A 16,474-nucleotide genomic window follows, 5' to 3' on the forward strand; every position below is an offset into this window, starting at 1 on the left:
AGAATTCAGAGTCAAGCAGAATTTAATAGTAAAGTATGATTTCAGTGTTAAATTTCCTCATAAATCAATTAAATCTATTTCTGAATGTGTTATTGAATTTCCTGAAAAGTCCTGGAATAGGCTCTCTGGATTGTTTCAGAAAGGCTTAAAGCAGTTTAGTGTGGACATGTATGTGCATTTCACAGAAATGAGAATGGAAACACGTTTTTGGACTGTTTGTGCAGTAAAAAAAACAGTCTCTGTTTTTGTGTGCGTGCATGTGTGTGTCTGTGTGTGTGTGTGTGTGAGTGCGCATTTGTCTGTGTGTGTGTGTGCAGTGCATGTACAGTATGTGTGTGTGTGTGTGTGTGTGTGTGTGTGTGTGTGTGTGTCTGTCTCTGTGTGTGTATGTGTGTGTATAAGAGTGAGAAAGAGAGAGAGAGAGAGAGGGGGGAACTGTTGTGTGACTGTATCATTTGGCACCGGGGACATATAGGGCTCTACAGTTCTTGCCCAGAGTGGCCTGTTTGCGTTTGACTAGTCAGCTAAATAGGAAGGTAATGAATTCTCTCTCAGTCATCATCGTCTCCCTCACCCTTTCTGCATACACACACACACACACACACACACACATACACACACACACACACACACACACACACACACACTCACACAGAGATACATACACACCAGGTGCACCCAGCAGGGCCCAAGAGCGCTCCTCCCCCCAACACACATCTCATTTCAACAGCGGCAGCAGTTCCCTTAGGGCACCATGCCAGCCCATGCCACTCTCATCGCTCCCCCACATCTCCCTCCTCCGTGCCCTGGCGCTCCTGCTCCTGCTCCTGCTCCTCCTCCTCCTGCTGCCCCCCCCCCCCCCCGCCCCCACCCCGCCCTGGCCTCCCCCTGCCTGCCCTGCCTCTCCGGTGCACTGTTAGCTCAGAATAAATCACTCGGCCCTCTCTGCCCTTTCTCCCAGTGAATGAGCTCCTGATGAAAGAGGTGCAGTGAGACCTGGAGAAAGGAAGGCATCATAGGCCCCCAGCGTGAAATTCACGCCGACAAATGGCTCCCCTTACCATCCCAGCTGAACATCTCCAGCAGTGCCCCCCCCCAACACACACACACACACACACACACGCACACACACACACACACACACACACACAGAAACAGACACACAGAGAAACAGGCACCGACACCGACACACACTCTCACTCGTGTAGTCGGCGGTGCTAGGTCGATCTAGTGGGGCGGATGTTTTTATCGCCACCTGGAGTAATTACGAGCCGGTGCAGTGTGACCGGAGTGCGCTTGTTTTGTAAGTTCTGTCAATTATGAGGGCATCGGTTTGGTTTAAGGAGCCTGGGGTTTGTCCACCTTGGTCAGCTGGAGTGCATTTTAGGAGGAGCTTTGGAGAGGAGCTCTGCTCAGTGGTGAGGAGCGTGGTGGAGGCTCCTTCTTCAGTTGCTGTTGCTAAAGCGTAGTGGAACTTCATGTAGGACACTGATGCGGTGCACAGGCACTGGGTGCAGTGGGGAATGCAGTGCATTTGGGGCATTTGCCAAATAATTGACTCCCTGACTCACTTTGGTGTCTGTCAGAGTAAACTGTTTTGAGAAGTCCAGTTTTAGCAGTGCGGTGTGCAAACAGATTACATTTAGAATGTTTTTTCAGTGCCACTGATATCTTCTCAATTTCTGACAGAGTTCAGTGAGCATTTTGGTATTAACATGTTGTAGTATATTCACTTAATTATATAAAACTATGTAAGATTAACGATTACATTTAGATCACAGCATTTTCTTATACATTTATTTTATTCTAATAAGCACCGTCAGACAGCTGGCATGATATTTAATCTAGCCATTACAGTCACAAGCGTATTCTACTTGTTTTTCAAAAGCAGACTAAACGTCCTCTTTCTGTACAGCTGCTATACACACAATATACAGTGGAATACCGGGAAATGACACACATTCTTCATTTCCAATTCTAAAATAAACTCCGCTCCAGACATCCTGCATCAGAGGGACAGTGTGTGTGTGTGTGGGGTGAAAAATGAACCGCAGCCGGGGGAACGTTCTTGGGTGACTTATGTCTCCAAAACCCTGCTCCGACTCACTGCGCCCACCCGAGACACAATATAGCACTAGGCACCTCCCCTCTCCCTCCTTCTCTCTCTCACGCACACACACACACACACACACACACACACACACACACACACACACACACACACACACACACACACACACACACACACACACACACACACACATAAGGAAGAGGAAGGAGCCCTGCCTGAATTATTATCCAGCCTCACTATGGAGTTAACCCCAACCCTCAAAATCCCCCCGCTGGTTGGAAGGCTCAGTGGCGTCCTCACAGAACCTTCTTCCCCTCCACCCTTCCTCCCCACCAGCTTATGTGTGTCATTCAGCACGACCCCCTTTCTATAAACATGATTTCTCTCACAGATAAGCCCGCTGGTGCTGTGCGGGTTCGGCACGGAGCAAAAATCCCAGCCGCGCCGTAGTAACAGGGAGTGTATTTTATTTTGAGCTCATGTTTCATACCGTAAATTTCCAAGTCAATCATGTCGCCCTGGGGGGGGTGGAACAGCCACTGGATCTGATTGCATAAACCATTAGTATCGCTCCAATGAGTTAAAGTTTCAAAGGAAGACTTCAGGGGGTTTCTAAGCTCACGGATGTGTATGTGTATGTGTCTTGCCGAAGCATGTGCGCATGATTTCACTGCACTTTTTTTGTTCGCCTCTTTTTCTAGATCCATGCAAACATTTAGGGGATTTTACATATATGTCTTTACACACACACACACACACACACACACACACACACACACACACACACACACACACACTTTGCACAAATCTATGCAAAAATGTTTTGCGAATATTCGTAACAATTGTGTCCCTGTGTGGCCTGTGTGGCCTGTGTGTTTTTCATGACTTGGTAGCGCTGATGCTGGAGTGCTTTAGCGTTTAGCGGCTAGCCGTGCCATTAGGCATCCCTAGTGAGGTTATCGGAAGTCATCAGCCTTTTAGCCTAATGCAGACGCCAGCAGGGCTCTGAAGGAGGGACCACTAGCAGTAGTAGCTGGAGAGAGAGAGAGAGAGAGAGAGAGAGAGAGAGAGCACATCCATCTCCTTTAAATCGGATCTTGAGTGTGGCTGCCGGAGACTCGTCCAAAAACAACAGCAGCACACAAGTCGGATCAAGTAGATTAGATTCTGTTTCCGCTGACCTTTTTTCCACCGCCGTTCACTCTTTCATTCATTGGGTTTCTCTCTTTCTCTCTCTCTGTTTTTTTAATTAATGGAAAGAACAAGGTTTCTCTGTGTTTATTTGAAAACATTGTGCCAAGTGCTTCTATTCAGATTTGTCCTTTTCTTGCCAAGATGTGTTTGTGTGGGTGTGGGTGTGTGTGTGTGTGTTGTGTGTGTTTGTACAGAGATGTACTGTATGTGTGTAGATAAATGTTAATGTGTGACTGATGTGTGATGTACATACATGCTGTGTGTGTGTGTGTGTGTGTGTGTGTGTGTGTGTGTGTGTGTGTGCATATGACGCATATGCGAATGTGGATATGTGATAAATGTGGTGGGACCCAGTCCCACCCTCTGGTGAATGCATCCTTCAAACTCAAGCCCCCCACCAGAACCAGTATGCACGCATATGCGCGCACGCACACACACACACACACACACACACACACACACACACACACACACAAACACAGAGACACACACCCCTCACTGCTGGAGCCTCTCTTCGTCTGTCTGATTGATTTATGAACAGATCCCAGCATGGGCACAGCTGTGAGGGTCTGGCAACCAGCCGTGAGGAAGACACACGTGTACACACACTCGCGCACACACACACACACACACACACACACACACACACACACACACACATGAATGCATACACTATCCACGTACATACACTCACAGACACATGGACCACAGGCATATCTACACACACACACACACACACACACACACACACACACACACACACACACACACACACACACACACACTGTAGCACCCAAGCCCACATATTAACATGCACATTACCCATTCACACACAAAATGACTCTCATTCTCTGACTATGCCCTCACTTGTTTAGTCGATAGGCTTTTATTGTTCCCTTGGCATCGGTGGCACGATGTGTTTGGCAGTGCCGTGCGTTGCTTCAAGGGTGATTTTTCAGGCGCCGGGGCGGAAGCAGGAAGTGAGGTGGCATTCACAGAGTCATTTGGTGCCATCAGCGCAGACCATGTGGCAAAGACCACACTCGGTCTTTCTGAGCTGCGTCTACTGCACTGCCTTTATATTATATTAATGTGCACGGCTGTATGGAGCCTTTGTAGAGAGCTTGAAGGGGAGTCTGGGAGTGAGAGGTTTTTTTTTTCTTCTTCTTCTTCTTCTTCTTTTAATTCAAGTAGCTATTTTTCTGCCCGTTAATTGTGTGGCTTTCGGGGTTAATGCAGTGAGTGTGGGCTGTGAGTGGGGAGATGAAGGCATCTTTGTTGTGAAAAAAGGGCTAGGCATTTTTAATCAGGCCCGCGCAGGCCGACCGAGGTCGCTCGCGCAGGCACTGGCCCCTCTGTAGGACCCTCTGATAGTGCTGAGTTAACAGAAAAGTTTAGGAGGAGTGGAAAACAACCGTGGGAGTCCTGTGCGCGCACACACACACACACACACACACACACACACACACCCTCTCTCTCTCTCTCTCTCTCTCTCTCTCTGCCTCTCTTCTTCTCACAGTTCTACCAACTACTCAAGCCTCCTCATGTTCTCTAACTCTTCCTTTTTTCCCTCTTCTCTTTTCGTTCCTTTTTGCTCCTCCTAACACTCCCCCCATCTCTTCCTTTCCCCTGATATCCATTCTCACATTTTCAGCCTGGCCCCTATCTCTATCCCTCTTACCTTCTCTTCACAGATCCCTCCCTCTGTCTCTCTCTCCTTCTCTCACCCTCCCTCCCTCTCTCTCTCTCTCTCTCTCTCTCTCTCTCTCTCTCTCTCTCTCACTGTGCCTGTTGAGGCATGCTCTGCAGCTCGAAGAAGAGGGTAAATGGGGCCACACAAAAGAACACTGTCCAGGCCTTTCTAGGGCAGGGCGAGTGTGTGTGTGTGTGTGTGTGCGTGTGTGTGTGTGTGTGTGTATGTGTGTATGCGCACATAGAGATTGGGGAGGCGGGGTGGTAAGAATGTAAATTAAATATGGAGGAGGCCTATATCAAGACTTAGAAAGAGAGACTGAGAGAGAGAGAGAGAGAGAGAGAGAGAGAGAGAGAGACTAACAGAGTGGCGTAAGGCAGCTCTTTCACTGTGAGCTGGTCACAGGGTACTCAGAGGGAGCAGTGAGACTGGCTGGCTGACTGGCTGGCTGGCTGTTGACTGTGCGTCGTGCCATATTTGCTTAACCCTCTTCCTTTATCTGTGCAGCTGTGCCTGAAAAAAGACAAGTGGAGATGGAGGGAGGGTTAGATGTCTCGGGGGAGGGAGGGGTGTGTGTGTGTGTGTGTGTGTGTGTGGTGGGGGGTTCAGAGATGTGAATAGGCACACAGCTGTTAGCAATTTTATGAGCTGAACATAATGACCATGGATTCCTTCTCGCTGTACTGAAGTTACCTTTCGGCGAGGGCCAATATACAGTACGGTACTATACAGTAGAGGAGAGGAGAGGGGGGCGGACCCAGGGGCCAGGGCTGCATTAAAGACAAATGGCTGATTGGTCAGGCCTGCGCTCACGTTACACAACAGGCCATCTGTAGAAAAATAATGGTGCTATAGACCTCCAAAAGAATAAAAAACAGGAGCATATTAGGTTATTATATATAGTTTTTTTTGTCCTTGCTAGTATAGGACACTTTCAAAGTAACTTAAAGTTAAATTTATCATCTGAATGTATGAATATTTTTTTTTCAATGGACTGAGTAGAATATCCCCATGGGATTATGACTGTTTTGTCTGTGATAAAAAATGTTTTTTAAAAAAGCTTCCGGTATCTTCTCTTCCCTCCTAACTGCTTTTTAAAGGTTATCAAAGACAGATAGAGAGAGAAGAGGGCAGATATGGAGCAGAGAGGTGAGGGAGGGAGAGAGAGAGGGAGAAGGAGAGAGAGAGAGAGGGAGAAGGAGAGAGAGAGAGAAGGTAGTGGACTGAAGTGGCTGGGAGATGGAAACTGTCCGCTATAACTGCCTGGGGAAGAGACTATAACTGGACCCCATGACTCCTTGTTAGAGCCCCCACATTCCAAACCCACCCTCTGGCATTACTAGCAATCAAGGATGGTTTGTCAGTCTGTGTGTGTGTGTGTGTGTGTGTGTGTGTGTGTGTGTGTGTGTGTGTGTGAGAGAGAGAGAGACATTTTCTTCAGTCATCTGGGTAAAGCATGCATGCTGTCCTAGTCTCTGCTCCTGATTTGTTATCATCAGAGGACAATCTTTTTTGACCTTTCACCTTCAGTCTTTGGCGGTTGAACACTAGAGCCACACCCGGCTGTAAGCAGACAGGAAACACACTCAAGCGACTTCCTGCAGAAGTTTCTTTTTTTGTTCATCATTTAATAGTCTGGTGGCTGACCACCTTGGCGCGTGTGATCAAACTGCACGCTCAACTGGATGGATTGATTTAAATGCCATATCACAGACATCAAAAAGCCTCCAACAAATGAAGTTGAGTGTCATTAAAAGTGAACTAATCTGTTTTAAACACCTCGGGGAGAGCTCAGGGATATATGTGTGCTTAGGCTTCATCCTCCTCACGTTGTAGTCTCTCTGCGGTGTTTAGGCTGGAGTTTTGAGAGGGCACGGCGTGGAGGAGAGCGGAAAAGTGTTGCATTGTGCTGTCATTTAGTATTCCTCAGATGACTCCCGGGCCACTTAGCTTAAGAGCATTCTTTATCCGCACTAAAAGCGCCAGTAAATCTTTTCCACGCTGTCAAGTGGGCAGACAGACCGGGGCTGCCGGATTATAGGTAACATGGATATAAAAAGTGCCGGACGGAGGGCTATAATTTCTCCCTCTGCGCCCGCGCTCTTTCTCCCTCCTCGCTTATTCCCCCTCTCTCTCTCTCTTTCTGTCTTTCTCTCTTTCTGTTGCACTCATGCGTCTGTCTTCCTTTGTAGTAAAAGTCAAAGCAGTCATTGCAATTGAAGAAAAAAAAAAAAGCGGGTCTGAGAGTTGAGAAGCTAAAGGCTCTGCCATTTTCTCAGTTGGCCACTTGTTATATTTCCCCTTCCTGACACACACCAGCGTGTCCCCTCTAATCCTCGCTTTCTCTATCTCTCTCCTTGGGTCTCTCGCTCTCTCTCTCTCTCTCTCTCTCTCTCTCTCTCTCTCTCTCACTCGCCTCCATTTTATGTTGAAATAACTGCCACTGAGACTGCTACTGGCTCCTCCCTCGCATGATCTACCTGCATCTCATTCATAGGGGATGGCGCTTCTTGATGTGCCGTACCCCTCACCACCAGTCAACCCCCCTGCCCCCCACCCCCGGGTGCCCCTCTCCCAGGCCTCTCTGATGATGGTTAGTGCATGCCAGGTGATCCCAGCCCCTCCAGCAAACAAAGGCATCAAGCTTTAATGGGCTCCTGTAAAGCAGACTTAAATGGACCAGTAAAGGATATGGAGGCTCCTCTCCCCTTTATTCTCTGGGCTTTACAGTGTTCATACTCCTTTTTGGGGGGTGTTTTACCACGTCTTTAGTTCCTTTAGAGAGAGAGAGAGAGTGTGTGTGTGTGTGTGTGTGTGTGTGTGTGTTTGTGTGTGATGTCTGTGTGTCTCTCTGTGTGTTTTTAATATGGCGCCTGTCAAACTGTGAAGCCTCAAATCTGTTGCCTGCACTCTTAAGGAGCAAAGGTCAAGCCTAATCTACTTGGAGTGTGTGTGTGTGTGTGTGTGTGTGTGTGTGTGTGTGTGTGTGTGGTATATAGAAAGAGAGGGTGACCAAACTCTTAGTTCAACTTTAGCAGCAAAGCCCATTTCTGGAGGAAATCCTCCATGCAATGCAGTTTCTTCTAGAGGCCCTCAAGACTCCTCTCAAGAGGTCAAAGCCCCACTCAAGATAACCACACTCTCTAAGGTAAAGGTCAGTTCCCAGAGGCACCAGTTAGCAGGCATTATAGGCAACTTAAAAAGTCTTTAAAAATTAAACTTAAGTATGCCCAAGTGACATCAACGCTGCATAACACCACACAACAGACGTATTTGACATAACGTTTTCAAAATCCCACCTCGGTCTAAACAGCCTTCAGATTAGCTTCCAATAACTTTATTCCAGCCCTCTTTTATAACTCAATAATAACTCTGTATTAATCCTGGAAGCACACAGGCATAGCGACTAGCACTCTACCCAGAGCTGTGGAGGCCTCCCTGGGGCCTGTGACTGAAGCAGTGTGGAGTTTGTGGCGGTGCTTGGCTGTGATTGAGGGGGCAGGGGAGGCAGGGGTGGGGTTGTCTGACTTCTTTATGAGGTTATAAAGCTGTCTGTTTCTTGGTCCAATGCTAATTGCACTAAGGAATTGTGGGTACCGTACCTGCCCCTTAAATCCTCTTCCGTTTGACTGGCCTTTGAGAACCTGTGCCTGGAGTGTGGAGGCTTTATTTCAGGGCAGGCTATTAAATATGCTCTTTTGAACATCATCCGTGGGACTTATCACCTACTCGAAGCCTATCATTCAATGCTTGGAGATGGTATTAGTACATACAATTACATTGTGTTGCTTTTCTGTTTGTTTGTTTTCTATTGACAGTTGTTTATGGTTGGAACTTGGGGGATTGAGTAAATAGCAGTAATATTTCATTCACAGACAGTCCATTTCTCAACGTCCATGACAAGCTGATTGTGGGGCATTCAATTCCCCCTGTGTTTATGAGAGACTATGGTTGCTTTTAAAAGACAGCTTTTCACCTCTCTCTCTCTCTCTCTCTCTGTCTCTCTCTTTCTTTCTCTCTCTCTATCTCTCTGTTCGTCTGTTCATTAAGTATGTTCCTTTTTCTTTCTGTCTCCTTTTCTTTCTTCTCATCCATCTAAAAGAAAAACAAATCTCCCCAATTCAGTATTGCCTGGCGAGCCAAACAGAACGAGCACAAGGACTTTTGGTTATCTCACAGAGTCAAAACAATTGTCCCCCCCTCATGCCGGGGCCTCTGTGCGTCTCCAACTGTGTGTGCGACGGATGGCTCCTCTCCCTACGGGCCCCATGGCCCCCATGGCTTCGGGACTAAGTGGATTTCTCCGACTGCTCGCCACCGCAGCCTGACTGATGCTCTCGCAGACTCTAGGCAGAATTCACTCATTAAAGCCTCCCTGCACAGAATGGATTAGCTTACTTACCTTCTCCTGTTCCCCCGGCCCAGGCGCGCTGCACATCAGTTCAGGGTCATTACCTGCCGCTACTTGCGCTAATAAATGGGCCTTGATAGCATCTGCGGTAAGCTACAATAAGAGCAGATGAATACCCCGGGCGGGATGTTTGCATATCATTGCAAACAGTAGGGGGGTGAAGTAGGGGTGTTTGTCTTTTTCTTCCTTGTGCATCTCTCTCGTTCTCTCTCTTTATGTCTCTCATGCTCTCTGTAGTGCTTTCTAATTTTCCTTTATCTTTCTCTCTCCCTCTCTCTCTCTCTGTCTCCATCTCTCCTTGTGCTGTCTTTCTTTCTGAGGGATGAAACCCCATTTGCATTTGTGTCTTGTCTTCTAACAAAAATATTTACCCCCTCCGTGCCAGGGATCAAGGCTCGCAATCAGGCTCGGCCCACCCCTCTTCTCTCCTCCGCTCCGCTGCCCTCTCCTCTCCTCTCCTCTCCTCCCTTCTCTTATCCTCTCCTCTCCTCTGCTCAGCTGTCCCCGATATTGTCATTTTAAATTACAGACCCAGAGGGGCCCCCACAAAACACTTCTCCTGAGGAGCCTCCTTTATTACAGTGTCTGTGTCTTTATTGTACCCTTTCATCTCCTCCAGCGGCCTACCTACCTCTCTCCACCGCTTTGTATGGGAAGCATTTTAAGTCCCCCCCCCCCCCCTCTTTGAAGTAAAAGCGTGTTCCGTTGCCTAGTTTAGACTGGGGTGGGAGATGGCGGGTGGTGGGCAGTGGGGGAACGGGTGGGGGGATGCGCTGGTGCCACTGGTTTTTGGAAGAGAGAGAGATTGGGTTGTTTGCTCACTGATAGCATAATGGTGGCTCTTGTCCCCCTACGTTGACAAATGTGTGTTGAGCAAATGGAAGCGGGGAGATGGTATCTACTTTTAAGAGCTATTCCTGTTTTAACTGAGCACTTTTAAAAATGTCTCGGCCTCAAGCAAAATAGGCAGCCGTTTATGCCTTCCTGGCAGTACCTTGGTAACCACATAGTATTTTTATATGATCCACTCAACTGACAACAACCAGCAATATCTGGTGACACATTGTGAAGCAGGCGTTAGATGTTTTTTGGTGCCTCTTCTGTTTCGAGACGCAAGGCGCCTCCTCCCGACTCAGTCCTCCTCCTCGACGCCAAGCGAGGCCCACGGCTGGGCTCTGCAGCCCAGGTTCCGAGGCTCAGGCGTGCCCCAGGGATGGAGACAATTAAAACATCTGAGAGCTCGTCGGGTTTGCAGAGCGCTGGGTGGTCCCGGAGCCGCTCCACGCCGCGTCAGTAACTTCCTGCGTCTCTCCGTGGGGGTTTATTACAGCGCGCAGAGCGGCATAACAGACTTGCGTGTCTTCGCTGCCTTGCGGTGTCCCATCCAGGGTACATAAAACAGGAAAAAAAAGAGAGAGAGCGCCGCACGATATATTGACACTAGATTCTGGAGATTGGGCCGTCTGTTTTTAGAAATGGGTTCTGTCCTTTCATTAAGTGGTCCGTACCTTGAGTTTTGCGAAGAATGTGTGTGTGTGTGTGGGTGCGCCTGTGGCAATGGGGGTTGGATCTTAATTTCAGTAAGCTGTTTCACGATTCATAAACCTGATTCATGTGCCACCTCAGAGTGTTAAGCTTAATCCTGTTGTGTTCATTTTCCCTGCCGTTTGTAGTCCAAGCATTTTTTTTTTTTAAATCTCTTCAAGCCCCCTAGTGAAATTGCCACAAAATGTCTACTTTCCTTCGTTCCGCACATCAGTTTACGTGACTTTCCTCATTTGGTCCCGCGGTGCAAAACTTTATAGTGTGCTCATTTCGACAGTGCTGAGGAACGTGGGTGGTCTCCTCTTAGAGCCCTGACACATACATGGATCTGCTAATGAGAGAATAAATTAGCCAACATGTGCCGTCTTCAAATTAATACTACCCACCTACCTTGTAGAGGACTTGAAGCAGTAGCGTATCACAAACACACACACACACACACATGCACACACACACGCACACACACACACACACAGACACCACACAGACAGATAGACACACACACACACACACACACACACACACACACACACACACACACACACACACGCACGCAAAGTACCACCAGCCCTTAGTTTTATTCCTAAAAAGCTGTATTTGTAATTAGTTTTTCCAAGTGGGTGTGCATGTCTGGTGATGTGAAAGACCACAGACAAATCAGCAAACTTCAGAAGGCACAGATTGTAGGCCTTCTGACTAAGTTCTACCACTTTAAAAACGGCTGCCTTTCAATCTTACAACAACAGTGTACAATGTGCAAATGCCCTTTCCTCAGCGCCTTGCAAAAACCGACTGAACGGTCCATTTAGCATTAGCTGCCAGTGTACACCATTGTGACATGCACAGTCAAATCACCCATTTGGAATAATAATTCCAAACTTAAGTATAGGTGTCTCTCCACTTGACTATGAAAAAAACGCCATTGTTTGGATTGAGTCATTGTGAAAGACTTCTGGAGAACGGGGGAGGATGGTTGACTCGACTGGCCAGGAATTGCAAAGACCAGAGGAGGAGCATAAGGAGAGCAGGGCCATCCTGCCCTATACCAACCACTAGGCAATGCACACCTAACCCAAAGATGGCCGCCACCCATAGATATCAGGGCCTTTTGTATGCTGCACAGAGATGGAAAAGTATAAGAGCTGATCCACGAACGCCATCACACTCCTTCAGGCATCTACAAAGACACCTCAGTGGGGCCTGACACCTGACAGCATGATGCTGCTTAAGAAGTCCACTCGGGAATTCTGTCTGCTCGTGCTTTTCCCCTCTCAAAACGTTGAATTCAGCAAGCAGTGTTGATTATATGAGTGAACGTGGTGTGTGTAATTTAGCTCGGGGTGTGAGAGGCTGTTGTACGCAAATGGAATGTATTAGCCGCACTAGGGTTCTTGTGTCTAGGCTCGACTACCCTTCAATTGACCTGTCCACATGTTGAATTTGAATGTTTGCTGAAAAGAGTACGAGGGGTAAATATTTCAGGCAGGTTCCAAGACGTGCGTCAGAAAGTCTTCATTTTTGCCACCGCACAAAAATAAGGAAGACCTGCAGAGAACCACATTGATTGGTTGATGCAAAGACGTGACAAGAAGAGTCTTTTTCCCGCTTCATTTTCATCACTATTTTAGAGGGAGTAGTTCAAACACTTTTCTCTGAACCAGCTCTGTGAGATGTCTGTTTTTATGTGCAAATTGCTCCTGTGGCTCGGCTATTTCGAGCGAAGTGAACTCAGAGCAGAGTGCGTGCATGGTGTAGTACAAGATGTTTCCACAGTTTGGCCATCTTTTTTTTTTTTAAAAGCCCAAGCATCTTTTACATTTATACTGGTTTCATTCAGTGCTTTTCCCCCTTGTTCTTTCTTATTGTTTTCTTTGTGTGTTCTTGGGGGAAATAAAATGGGAGTGGGGTTCCCTCAGCGTATAGAGGGAAATTCCTACAGACCTCAGATGTGTGTCTCTGAAGACATTCCGCATACTTAACACACACTCCCTTCTCTCTTCTTCCTCCCACTTCAGAGCCAGACGCAGAGGAGACACCACCTTTGGCAATCTGTCTGCGGTTTCCCGCCACTAAAGCCGTTCTACAGGTCGCCAGGTAATTACCCAGAGACCTGCACATCTAATTATGTGTTTGCTCCGTCGGAAGGAATGAAATGATCTGATGCAACACAGGCTAGGATCCACATACACACACACACACACACACACACACACACACACACACACACACACACACACACACGTAGCCATATTCTATTTATAGAGAGATTCATAGCCATATATATTCTATGTATGTATATGTTTGTATGTGTGTACCGGTATGTCCCTATATGTTTATAAACATACATCCCGGAGTATGTGTTTATGTATGTATGTGTATATGTGGCATGTCCCCCAAAGTGTGCACATCTGTGTGTATACTGTATGTGCATGTGTTGTGTATGCTGTATATCAGGGGAATCCTTCCCTGTGTCCCCCTCCTGATTGTCTGTACTCACTAACCACATTTCCGAGGGGTCTTTTTAGTGTGAGTATTTATGTGCGTGTTTATGGGGCATTTGGTGCGTGTTTACTCAGCGAGGACCGCGTCTCTGCGTGAGTATGTGTGTGTGTGTGTGTGTGTGTGTGTGTGTGTGTGTGTGTGTGTGTGTGTGTGTGTGTGTGTGCGTCGGCCCTGGCTCCCTGGTTCTGGGTTGCCTCTCATTAAACGTCATGCCCGCAGGCTTGGCCCAAACATCAGGAGTAACAGTTATAATCATCCTGCTGGAAATATCCCGCTCCGTGCCATAACAACTGCGTCGAGATTATGGGATGTCTGCTCAAGACCAAGGTTGCCATGGGAAAACCATGCACTTCTCTTTTTTATTATTTAAAAGAAAAGCTCTCTGTGTCTGTTTCTCATTTTTACAAAACAGTTGGGGATCCTTTCTGGGTTTTTTTTTTCTTTTGTTATGTACTTACTCTGTCAACTTTGGGGAGTATTAATTCGCATCTGCAATTACGAGACCCAATGAAGACAGTAAAGCCAGCCTCCTGTGTTAGCATGGTGTGTGTGTGTGTGTGTGTGTGTGTGTGTGTGTGTGTGTGTGTGTGTGTGTGTGTGTGTTGGAGGGGGGTACTTTGAGTGTAATGGTGTAATTTTAGTCTTAAAGGGGCCAACAGCTGAGTGGGTTTGTGTCGGCGCTCTGATTATCTCGGACCCAGAGGCGGCGGTTGGTTTTTTAATGGTGAAGCCATAACAGCCAGAGCCCCATGGCCACGGGCGGATGCTGCCGCGGCGGCGGCTAGCGAAATTGGGTGGAGTGGAGATTGCAGCCAGAGCAATGTGGGAGAATAATGATCGGCCCTCACGCTGGGACATCAGCTGCAAGGTATCTGGGGAGGGCTAGAAAACAAATGCACACACCTTCCTTCCACTGTTATCTCATTGTCTGGAATTGTAGCTGTGCAAGTCTAGGTCCACACACACACACACACACACACTCACACACGCACAGAGTGAAGGCATTCTCAGCCCAAAGCATATTTTACCCCAATGCTCAGGAGCCCTCTAAGGATGCAGTTGAGCCCATTTTGAGCACTAAATGATGCACTGTTAAGCAGCCAATCCACAAATGTTACACCCAGTCATCAAAATGGTGAGAGCAGTTTGGTACCCAGCGAGAGCAGTCTGTATGGAGAAAGATGAATAGTCTCTCTCTCTCTCTCTCGCTCTCTCTCTCTCTCTCTCGCTCTCTCTCTGTTGAAGAGGAAGCAGATCCTTGCTGTTCACGCCACGATGCGTGAACACAAACAGCTCTGTGTTAATGGATGAGCACTGATGTCTTTCATTTGCCACACAGTTATAAATAATGTCTCCAAAAATGGATTGTTTGAAGCCACTGGGAGCTGAAAGAACAGCATTGCAGATAATAATGTTTGACACCCTTGGCTGCCCCTGTCTCCTTCAAAATGGCTGTTGGTGTATATGCCACTGAACATGAAGAAAAAAAAAACATCAAGTCATTTTCTCACAGAAGTGAGTCAATGAAGTATTGTCTTTTTCTTTCCGTGGGTTTGCTCGTCTATAAATCTGCCTGTCTCTGTGCTGGGCCCCCCACCAGCCCCCAGAGGAACACCACACAGATACAGATATGGCCACTTAGAAAGATGATCATATGAGCGAAAAAATAAATCAGACGGGTCTTTAGGCACCTGCAGGGATCTCTAGGTAATCAAATCCGTCTCGTCATGCCTGTGGTCAGCATCCCACCCTCCGAACGTTTATCAGGCCTGCTAGCCTGTGCTCTGGCTTATCTGCACGGGTCTCCCTCCAGCGTGCATGCAACCGAGTATGTGCTTTAAAGAGAAAGTCAAATGACACACCGACATCAAATTAGTTAACATGTTTTAACTGTAAATACATCTAGATTTTATGTTCTTTGTGTGGATTCATTTCTGTGTGATACAAAGTGCTCTGCTTATATTGGTGAGTTTATGTAAGAGCAGTGTAGGGCTCTGTCCTTAAGGCTATTCCCTGTCAAGCCTTAAGTGCACAAGACAAATTATACATTTCCATAACATGAACACAAATTACTGTAGCTTCCCATAAAATCAGTGAGTGGCTACGCACTCCTCCCTACTGAGTGGAACTGCGTCAGTGACTGTACATAGTCATTGAGCTGCATGCTCCGGCTCAGACAGCAGCATGTGAGCGGGTACGGACTGTAGCCCCAGTCATGGGTCTCTCAGACGGGGCTCAGAGGTTGCTGGCCTCCCCTCCTCTGGTGCTCAGCAGAAGCAGCAGGAGGAGAAGCCAGCTCTCCTGTCAGTAATGGCAGTGCTCAAGTCAAACGGAGGGGCGAAGCATCCATTTATGTCCCCGTCTTTATCTCTCTCTCTCTCTCTCTCCCTTCTTTTACTCTCCCTATCTCTCTCGTCTCTCTTCCTCCTGGTTGTCTGTTGTCTCTTCATCTCTCTGTCTTTTTCTCTCCTCCTCTCTCCCCCTCTGTCTCTCCTCATGTGTAATTAGAGGCCTCGTGAGTGAGGGTGCCACCAGGCGTCCCGGCCTGTCCTCCCCCACAGGAGTGCTCCAGCAGGAGGATCTCACAGGCCCAATTACTGTAATCACCCCCATCAAAGAGCACATGTCACTGGAGGGAGGCAGCCAGTCACCGGCCGGCCCTGCCTGGACGCTACGCCAAACCAACCAGAGGTGAGAGTGTGTGTGTGTGTGTGTGTGTGTGTGCGTGTGTGTGTGTGTGATCATCTTTGTATGTGTGTGTGTGTGTGTGTGAGAGAGAGAGAGAGAGAGAGAGAGAAAGAGTCTATGTGTGTGTGAACAGCTGTGTGTGTGTGTGTGTGTGTGTGTGTGTGTGTGTGTGACACACAGAGAGAACGTGAGTATGCTCAGTATGCTCGTGTCTGTAGGATGTGTTTATGTATGTGTCCTTGTGTGTGATACTGTGTTCTTGTGTGTATATTTGTGTGTGTGTGTGTGTGTGTGTGGGCATGCAAGTGTTTTCAGGCTACTGTGTCTCATGAGTCTCTTTATATCTGTAAATATTATTGAGAGTATTTCC

General features: G+C 47.6%; 1 long non-coding RNA gene across 1 annotated transcript in view; it reads left to right on the top strand.

Annotated features, from left to right (window-relative positions):
- LOC134101707 (uncharacterized) overlaps positions 1-16,204 on the top strand; it is a 24,528-nt gene extending 8,324 nt beyond the window's left edge. Inside the window, exons 2-3 of the long non-coding RNA XR_009941441.1 lie at positions 12,930-13,008; positions 15,925-16,204. This is a non-coding gene — a long non-coding RNA (uncharacterized LOC134101707). The remainder of the gene's footprint in view (positions 1-12,929; positions 13,009-15,924) is intronic.
- Positions 16,205-16,474: the final 270 nt, after the last annotated feature.

This window comes from Sardina pilchardus, chromosome 15, assembly GCF_963854185.1.
Source record: "Sardina pilchardus chromosome 15, fSarPil1.1, whole genome shotgun sequence".
Classification (NCBI taxonomy): Eukaryota; Metazoa; Chordata; class Actinopteri; order Clupeiformes; family Clupeidae; genus Sardina; species Sardina pilchardus.